Source organism: Acomys minous (genome assembly GCF_964271855.1).
Source record: "Acomys minous genome assembly, chromosome: 2".
NCBI lineage: Eukaryota > Metazoa > Chordata > Mammalia > Rodentia > Muridae > Acomys > Acomys minous.
This window is the reverse complement of record NC_140484.1, coordinates 66,410,943-66,420,474: the sequence shown is the minus strand read 5'-3', so window position 1 is coordinate 66,420,474 and position 9,532 is coordinate 66,410,943.

The window sequence follows — 9,532 nt, the reverse complement described above, 5'->3', positions numbered from 1 at the left end:
TGTCTAAGCCTTGTGCTTTCTTTATTCGAGTGTCCAATGATGTCAAGGGAGCATCTTCAGAGCAAGCCACCTGCTCATATTTGGGAAGCCCTCTTGGGAAAAGGGCAAGCTTTGGGGAAAATACTGCCCAGCACTCAGTCTTCGGGCTGCAGCTCCCACTGCCCAGGGAACAGCTTGTGGAGAAAGATGATCTCTGGGGAGGAGACTCTAGGTGGATTTGCTGAACCAAGTGTCTAAGGAATAGCTTATAAACTGTATTTAAAGAGAAAGGAACAGAGCCGGGCGTGGTGGCGCATGCCTTTAATCCCTAAACTCAGGAGGCAGAGACAGGCAGATCTCTCTGAATTCGAGGCCAGCATGGTCTACAAAGTGAGTTCCAGGATGACCAAGGCTACACAGAGAAACCTTGTCTGGAAAAAAGCAAATGGGGGGGGGGGGGGAGTCTCCATTGACGCAATGGAACACTATGTCTGCTAAAGCAGAAAGGGTTCCATGGGAGGCTGGATTGGTTTTTGTGTGTTTTCTAAAAGGCTGGCATCCTTGGTCATGCAGTCCCCTGTCTGCACTGAGTCCCATTGTCAGGGCCAGTGTCCAGACTCACCTTCCAGAACACCTCCATGAGCCGACTGAGGAGGGACGTTTCCACCATGCCTCAGCCCTAAGCCACAGGCTGGGGAACCCCAAGGCAGACTCAGAAGATCTGGAAACACGCACAGCCTCATGCCCTTCACAGTCACTTCTGGGCGAGACCCTGGTCTGGTTCTTTCACAGCAGGGTCATGTCAAGCCTGCCATTCCTTATAACAACATTATTCTTTATTTGTTTCCCAAATTGGTCTTCATGTGTCACCTTTCTCCCTGAACCATTTCCTCCCTCCAGTGAATTCTGGCACCCCAAGCAGCTCTCAGGACTAAATTAATTATAAAATCATATTAATGTCATCCATACAGCAATGAAATTAATTTATTCCATACATCTGAGAGGAAGTCATCAATTATGAGCAGGGGACTGTAGCATTTTGTGTTACAGCATTTACAATTCTTACGGATTTTAATATTTCTCCCAGCAAGAATTGCCATAAATATCACCCGCCGTAAAGCCTTGATTTATGAATTAAGCCTAACTTCCAGGTGTCACTAACATTTAAATACTGGGCATTTAATTCTGATTAAGTACATGCTCGAATTATTATGTATTCCTGTGTGAAAAATAAGTGTCTCCACCTCTCAGGGGTGACCTCTGCCCCAGGACATGAGCATACACAATAAAATCTGACCTGGAAAGTTGCAATGGTTTCACATAACCAGGGTAGTCATGTTGAGAGTACGTAGGTCAGTGGTTCTCAACCTTCCTAATGCTGCGACCCTGTAATACAGTTGTGGTGACTCCCAACCATAAAATAGTTTCATTGCTACTCCATAACTATAAATTTGCTACTGTTATGAAAGATAATTTATATATCTGATATGCAGGGTATCTAGTATGTGACCCCAAAGGGGGTCGAGATCCACAGGTTGAGAACCACTGCCTTAGATCCTTCAGAATGCTGCCCTCATAAGAAATTGTGACCCCAGTCTCCCTCTGCCTTCTCGCTAGTGATGTAGCCACATGCTCCAGCACATATTCCCAGTGCCACAACCTGCCAGACCAATGAGGCCACCTGGTCTTATACTTGAACCTCCAAATGGTAAACTAAATCATCCTTTGGCTGTTTGTAAGCTAACTGTCTCCAGCAACCCATCATGGTTACACAAAGCTAACAAGATTCTTGGAAGTGCTTCTTCCCAGCTTGCATTCCCCAGGATACAGGGTAAGCTTGCTACAAGGACAACCTAGCTGTGGCCTTCTGCCAAGACTGGACCATATTCCAGGGTGCAGAGCAGCCCAATTTAATAATGAATGCACCACCCAAAGAGGCAACCGCCCCTCACACTTGTCCGAGGACTTTAGGGGAGCCTTAATTCCTCATCCATGAGACAAATGTGGGCACAGCAGAACCAACCTATGATCCCGACACTGGGGAGACAGACACAGGGGGATCCCTGGAGCTCGCTGCCAGACAATCTAGCAAAATCAACACATTCTGAGTTCAACGAAGATCCTGTCTCAAGAAATAAGATGAAGAGTGCATGAGGAAGATACCTGATGTTGACCTCTGCTCCCCCCACACATAAACACATAAGCATAAAAATATGACTACATATCACGGATGTAATCATGAGAGAAATCAGACAGAAAAGAACGCAGGTTGAGTGAGTCCGGTTACTCTATATGACACTGACACCCACAGCCAGGCTGTGAGGAAGAGGGTAGGTGGGAAGTTCATGTAATGGGACAGGGTGGGGAGCATTTGAGAAGCCTGCAGCATCCCATCTCTGGATATGGTCTCGTTACAGAGATGTGTGTACTCACTCCTGGGGTCCATCAGGCTAAGTATCTGTGACATGAGCTCTGTAACTCCAGGATGCACTTAGCCTAAACAGCAACTGTCACATTTCCCAATGACCTAGGCTTCTGCTCTCCAGAACTCAGTCCCTTGGTATGACCATGCGCTGTGACTCACTGTTCCTCGTGCCTGACCACCTGGTCTCTCTCCCAGTGACCAAAGCCTGCCTCTCCTGTTCTCTTCCAGTGTGGACCCACAAGCCCTGCCCAGTATCCATGCCCTAGCCTGGCAAATGGGCGAGGACTTCAAGAGGACTGAGGTCTCTTAGACACAACACACTCTGCAGATGTTTTCAAGACAGCACAAACTGTGCTCAGCTCTCTGAACTGTGTGTCCACACTGCACAGCATCAGGCTCCAGCCTACCCTGAAGTATCTGCCTTGACAATGACAGGCTCTAGCCATCCCAGAGAAGGACAGAGCCCTAGTACTGGCTCTGGGGATCTACCTGGACCCCAGGCAAGAGCTATCATCCACTGGGCATTAATAGACTCCATCACAGTGGCCTCTATGTCCTCTTGCCCCTTCGCTGGACTCCCTCTGTGGGTAGCCTAAGAGGGAAGGAAGCCTCTTACCTTCTCCTCTCCATCCTCACCACTCTCTGCTCTCCCATATCCAACATCTCCTGCCCCAGACTCTGACTTCCCTCAGCAATAGACTGTGGCCTAAAAGTATAGGCTGAGCCAGGCACTGGTGGTACACTCCTTTAACCCCATCACTCTATGAGTTTGAGGCCAGCCTGGTATACAAAGGAAGTTCCAGGACAGCCAGGGCTACAGAGAGAAATACAGTCTTAAAAAACCAAAGGGAAAGACAGACAGACAGACAGACAGACAGACGGACGGACAGAGAGAAAAGTATAGACAAAAATACCCCCAACCTTGTCAGGGGGGCAGTGTCTTCCTGGAAGCCTAGAAATCTCCATAAAACACAGACGGTGTCTGCTACGCTGTCTTATGAACTCTCTATAGTTCTCACTGCTTACAAGATCAAACTCACTATCTTCAGTGTCACAGGACCTGGCCCCATTACGCCCCCTGGGGTACACACACACACACACACACACACACACACACACCTCCTGGGTCTCTGCTCTAGTATGTTTCCTTTGATGATGTTCTTGTCCTTCCTTCCTGTCACTTGCTTGGTTAGAGTTACTTCTAGATATTTTATATTGTTTGTGGTTATCATGAAGGGTGTAGTTTCCCTAATTTCTTCCTCTGCATGATTGTCATTTGTATATAGGAAGGCCACTGACGTTTTTGAGTTAATTTTGTATCCAACCATTTTGCTGAAGGTGTTTATCAGCTATAGGAGTTCTCTGGTGGGATTTTGGGAGTCACTTATGTACACTATCATATCATATGCAAATAGGGATAATTTGACTTCCTCGTTTCCCATGTGTATCCCCTTAATCTCCTTTTGTTGTCTTATTGCTCTGGCTAGAACTTCAAGAACTATATTGAAGAGATACAGAGAAAGTGGACAGCCTTGCCTGGTCCCCGATTTTAAAGGAATTTCCTTGAGTATCTCTTCTGTCACCAGGACCTGGCATGATGGTTGCCCCATACCACAGACATCCCTCCCCAGCCCTTCATCATGGTCCTCTCTATTGGCCTTTCATGTTACATCCTTACCTATGTGTCACCTCCTGCAGGCAGCCTTCTCTGATTGTTCTAGTCAGGAAAGGATGCCCTCCATCCCTCAGAACCCAATATGGTCCCCACTCTCCTATTCCTCTTTAAGGGAGGAGCCTGTTTGCCCTCCTCTCCAGGCTGGGAGTTCCACTGCAACATGAGGTAGCCTCGTTTATCTGCCATACACTCAGGCATTGCACTTCACAAAACAAAAGATACAAATGGCTGGATGAAGGGAGGAAAGAATGTTGACTTTGTCAGCCCTTCACAAGGATCTGTGTTACTGATTAACTGGAGCTCTGACTGTGCTGAATTCTGAGCCTTCAGATATTACAGACAAGCCTGGCCTCAATAACGAAGCTTCTAGAGCTGCTTGTCCCCAGACAAGGCTGTCCTGTTTAGACCAGGCCCCTCCGGGACACTGGAAGGCTGGCTACATGTCCATGACCCAGACAGTATAGTCCTGATACTCCTGTGGGTAGAGGGAAGAGTCACCCAGTGACTCCACTGCAAAATCTGTGGCTCCATCTCCAACAAGTCTTGCAGAATCCTGGCTCCACCAAATTGTGGATGCTGGTACAGGCTGGGGCCACATGCCCCACCCACTTGCTTTAACTTCAAGGTATCCAAAATGAGTCCTCTCAAACTAGGGCTCCATTCTCAGATCTGGTGTCAAGGGTCTTTCTTGAGGGCCTGTGCTCTCCACATAGTAAAAAGCCTTCTGCAGGCTGCACATCTGCTGTGAAGACTGCCCCGTCTCAGTGTGAACAAGAATGGCTCCCATAGGCCATGTTGATGTCTGTGGTCTGTGCCATCACCTGAAGCCACGCCGATGTCCCTGGGCTGTGCTATCACATGGGGCCATGTTTCTGTCCATAGGCTGGGCTGCCGCAGGGATCCATGTTGGTATCAGTGGCCCACACTTCAGCAGAGGGCTGTGTTGATGTCCATGGTCTGTACTGCCACCAGAGACTGTGTGGAAGTCCTTGGCAAGTGCTGATGCTGGAGACCATGTGGATATTTTGGTCCATGCTGTCACCAGGATTTATTTGGGACTTGTTTACAGTTTCAGAAGTTTAGCTCATTCTCATAGTGGGGAGCATGGCAGCACACAGGCAGACATGGTGCTGGACAAGGAGCTGAGAGTTCTACATCTGGATTCACAGGCAGCGGAAGAGAGAGGCACTGGGCCTGAATTGAGTTTGTGAAACTTCACAGCAGTAGTACACAGACTAAGATACTCACCTTTGGATATGAAAAATATGCTCTCCTCAGGTAGGGTAAATCATTCCATACATACTCTCGCTAGGGGGCATGAAGATGTCTGTACCTACACCTATGGGTATCTAGACCACATTCCCCCCATCTAGTGTGAACACCTCCATACCCATCTTAGATGTGAAGATGTCATTCTTTGCATCTGGTGTAAACACCTCTACATCCTGCACTTCTGGTGTGAATATCTCCACACTCACCCCTGCTTGAATGGGCAATCTGCCCTACTCAGCAGACCGAAAGCCCCTGAGATGGTTTCTCCTTCTGAATTTCAACTCAGACCCTGGACTGATCTTTTGCTCGTGTTACCCACCTCTAGTCTACACTATGCGGACCCTGACTTCTAGCTCAGCCTCTGCCTGTAGAGCTTCTCTGTTCCATCAGGGGGAAGATGGCGGTCCTCACACCAGATGGGAAGGGTGTGATGGTCTTCATATCAGATGGGGGAGTGCAAAGGACTTCACACCAGGTGGGGGGATGTGGCAGTCTTCAAACCAGCTAGAAAGAGTTGGGGGGGTCTTCCCACCAGGTGGGAAGATTATGAAGATATTCACATCATATTAAAGATAGGTGGACATCTTCACACCATATAGGGGAGTGTAAGGGTACTCACACCAGGAAGAGGACTGTGGAAGGTAGAAGAGTGCAGAGGTTTTCACACAAGGTAGAAGGAGTATAAAGGTCTTCACGAGCATGGAGCTCGTCACACCAGATGAGGAGAGCGTGTCCGTTTTAACATAAGCTGGATAGATCTTGATCTAGATTCCTGCTCACCTACCTCTGCTAAGAGAGCAGGACGCCAGCTGAACACTACCCCCACTGTCCTCTGGAGCATTAGTTAAGAGTTCCTTCTTCCCTACCATCTCTTATAAGATCCCTGGAGATGGGGTATCTCATTCGTTTTTGTTACCAAATAATATTGTATTTTTGAATGTATACATTGTTCCACAAGAAGAATTTATTCTGAGAAGTTGTGTTTAGGCAATTTCACCACTGTGCAAACATCTTAGAGGGCACTTACACAACAGATATCTACACTTGCAGTTAGACCATACAACCTGAGGAAAGTAAGTATTTGTGGTCTGTCATTAGCCACCACACTGCTATGCAACATACAACTATACCTATTCATTACCTATTAAACAATTGATGGCCACTTTGATCCCTTCTTTTGGCTATAGATTACACTGCCATGAACAATTATTCACACACACACACATACACACACATACACACATACACACATATACATACACACACACTTTTCTATGGACATAACTTCTTAATTCTCTTGGACACATGCCTGGTTGTGGAAGGCAGCTTTACAGCCACTGTGTGTTTAACTGTTTGAAGACTTGCCATACCAAGATGCCCTCTCTCCTTTCTGCTGTACTTAAACCATACATGGCTTAAAAACAGGGATGCTAACAGCCATTATGCCAACACATAGGTCAACAGAAGTTTTCCAAGAGAATGGAGGGAACAGGGTTGGAGAAAAAAGAAAGTAAGCCATGATAACACATACTGAATTAGCCATTCCATCCCTCAACATGGACCATGCATCCAGGGGGGTTGGCATGGGACAGAGCATGTTCAAACCCCAGAAATCTCAAACTTGAGATTTAAAAATCTCAAACTTGGGATTTAAGGTCTCAAACTTGAGATTTAAAATCTCATCCTAATAATGGAAGATACGAGACAAATCGCTCTCCTTGTTTCCGTGCCTGCCCCCAGGAACATGTGACACAACCCCCAAGTGGCTGCAGGTGGTCAGTCACATAAGCTGCCATCTGTTATCTCTCCCCATGCAAATAGAGCATCGCCAACATCCTAGCCCCAGCCAATCAAATGCATTTATCCTCAGAGCCCCTCCTCCCTGCCCAAGGTTTATAAGTCCCCATTTCTCATGAAATAAACTTGAACCGACTGTTTATTCTGAGATGTAACACTGGAAGAAAGAAGGGCTCCCTTCTCCCCAAAGAAATGATCGCTGGACACCTCCTCACACTTGACTGCTGAATAGACAGTCGTGGTAGAACTGGAAGAACTGCCACAGTTACCCAGTGCGTCTACTGCTGCCATTCGCGCCAACCACAGCGCTCACCTGCAGGAGCAAATGGCCAGCTATTCTCCAAGCAGCCATTCTGTCCACCCGAACCAAACCCAGAGCAAACCAGGCTCTTGACATTGTCCACCTCAGCTCCCAAACTCTGAGTTTCCATTGCCATCGTGTACTGGCAATCTCATTTAAAAGAGCTAACTGTAACACTGCGTGGAAAAACTCTTTTCCACATCCCCATGGAGACCAGAAGTCCTGTCGCATGGACCTCGTTCTGCATGCTCCAGCCATTCCTGAGGGAAGCAGAACACAGGACTCTGTGCAGACGGCACTCTGACCTTCCTGTGGAAGAATTGCACACTCCCAGAAGTAGTGGAAAAAAAAAACTACATCACCAGGAGCAGAACCAGAGCCTAACAGGAAGGCGGGAAACCACAAGGGATATGTTGGCATATGCTGTCTTCTGTGCTCCTCCACTTACTCATTTACACCTCATTTAAACTGGACTGGGTGTCTGCTATTTAAAATGCAGGTTCTTAGCCATGTCACAATCAGCATTGCTGTGTCTACCTTAAGCTATTAGTGCTTTACCGTCTTACGCATGGGTTTGGAGCCCGAATAGAACCCACAGTGGGTCTCCAGTCTCCACTTTCAAATAAGGCTTAGATGACCAGGTTGTCACCATGTCGTGGAAGTGGCATATAGCTGCATGGTCTCCATTGGTTCAGATCTGTCTTTTCCTTGTCATTGTTCCCAGCTGGCCTCGGCTTGAAGATGGCAACAACATGGCCTTCCCAGTGGTCATGAGGCCCTGCCTCTTTTCTATGTGTGGATGCTACTCATCACAGTGTCATACCCTCTAGCCTCAAAGACAGTGGCCTAGACCCACCAACAAGGCTGTCTCCATAGACCCCAGTTCCCTAAGCTGGACTCCATGACTTTGCCCAGATGGAATTCACAGATAATTTTCAAGACTACAAGCCAAGTTCACGGCAAGACTATTGGAAACAGTTCCTGTGAAAGGCAACAGCAGCCAACATTCAGAGGTTGCCACGGGCAACGGTTCCATCTCTCCTAATACACAACCAAGTTGAGCAGCCAAGAATGACAGAGGCTGAATGATCTGTCTATCCATTCCTCATGGTGACTCGTTTTGGTCACAAGAAGGCAGGACGCCTGCTGTATCTGGACAGGAACTGGCTGAGCAGAAGTGCACCTCAGTGTAGGAGGTCAGCATACAGTCATGAGAAGCCTCCTGCAGAGGGCCCCACCCCAAGAGAGCACACTTAAGCAGCATCACCCTGCCTGCCGGCCTGCCTGAGCCTCCTGAAAGAATGAAGCAGGCCTAGCCCTCCAATTGGAAAGCTTAAAAGTTTGGACTCCATCCATATTTGACCATGATGAGCAAGCTGAAAGAGTCCTAGGGGGCCAAAATTTGCCAGCACACTTCATGCTCCCTGTCTGGAATTAATGTTGAAATGTTGTCAGAAGTTAATTAATGCTATTAATAAGATACGGAGAGATGAGTGCCAGGGCCCTCTCCTGCTTTAGGTGTTTCTCAGGAGCTAAGAGAGGGACTAAATCAGCCACAGCAAGTTTCCATAAAACCAACCATGTGTGGACTCATAAAATACGGCCTGCCATGAGCTCCTCCCGGCCAGAAACCAAGCCCTACACCGCTGGCATCCCAGAGCATGCCTGACTCAAAGCATTCCTTCTGTGAGTCCTTGGGGAATCAAGATCCTCTCCAAAGCTCACAATGAAGGGACTACGGCCTCCCTGAAAGCTTCCTGTTAGACCATTAAACGCACACAGCAGTATAGAAGTTAGTTATTTCTCCCTTGATAAGCATGGGCACTGTTGGGGTGGGCAGAAGGGTGGGTCCCTGCTTCCTACCCCGTATCCTTTCCCAGCACATCCAGTCCCACCCCCATTGTCTTCCTAGCATCTCATTTCCTCTTCTCTCCTGACCTATATGGCCTGTTGTGCTGGCTAGCTAGAGTTATCTGAAAGGAAGGAACCTCAATCGAGAAAATGTCTCCACAAGATCTGGCTGTAGGGCGTTTTCTCAATTAGTGATCAATGTGGGAGGAGGACACCCCTTGTAGGTGGCACC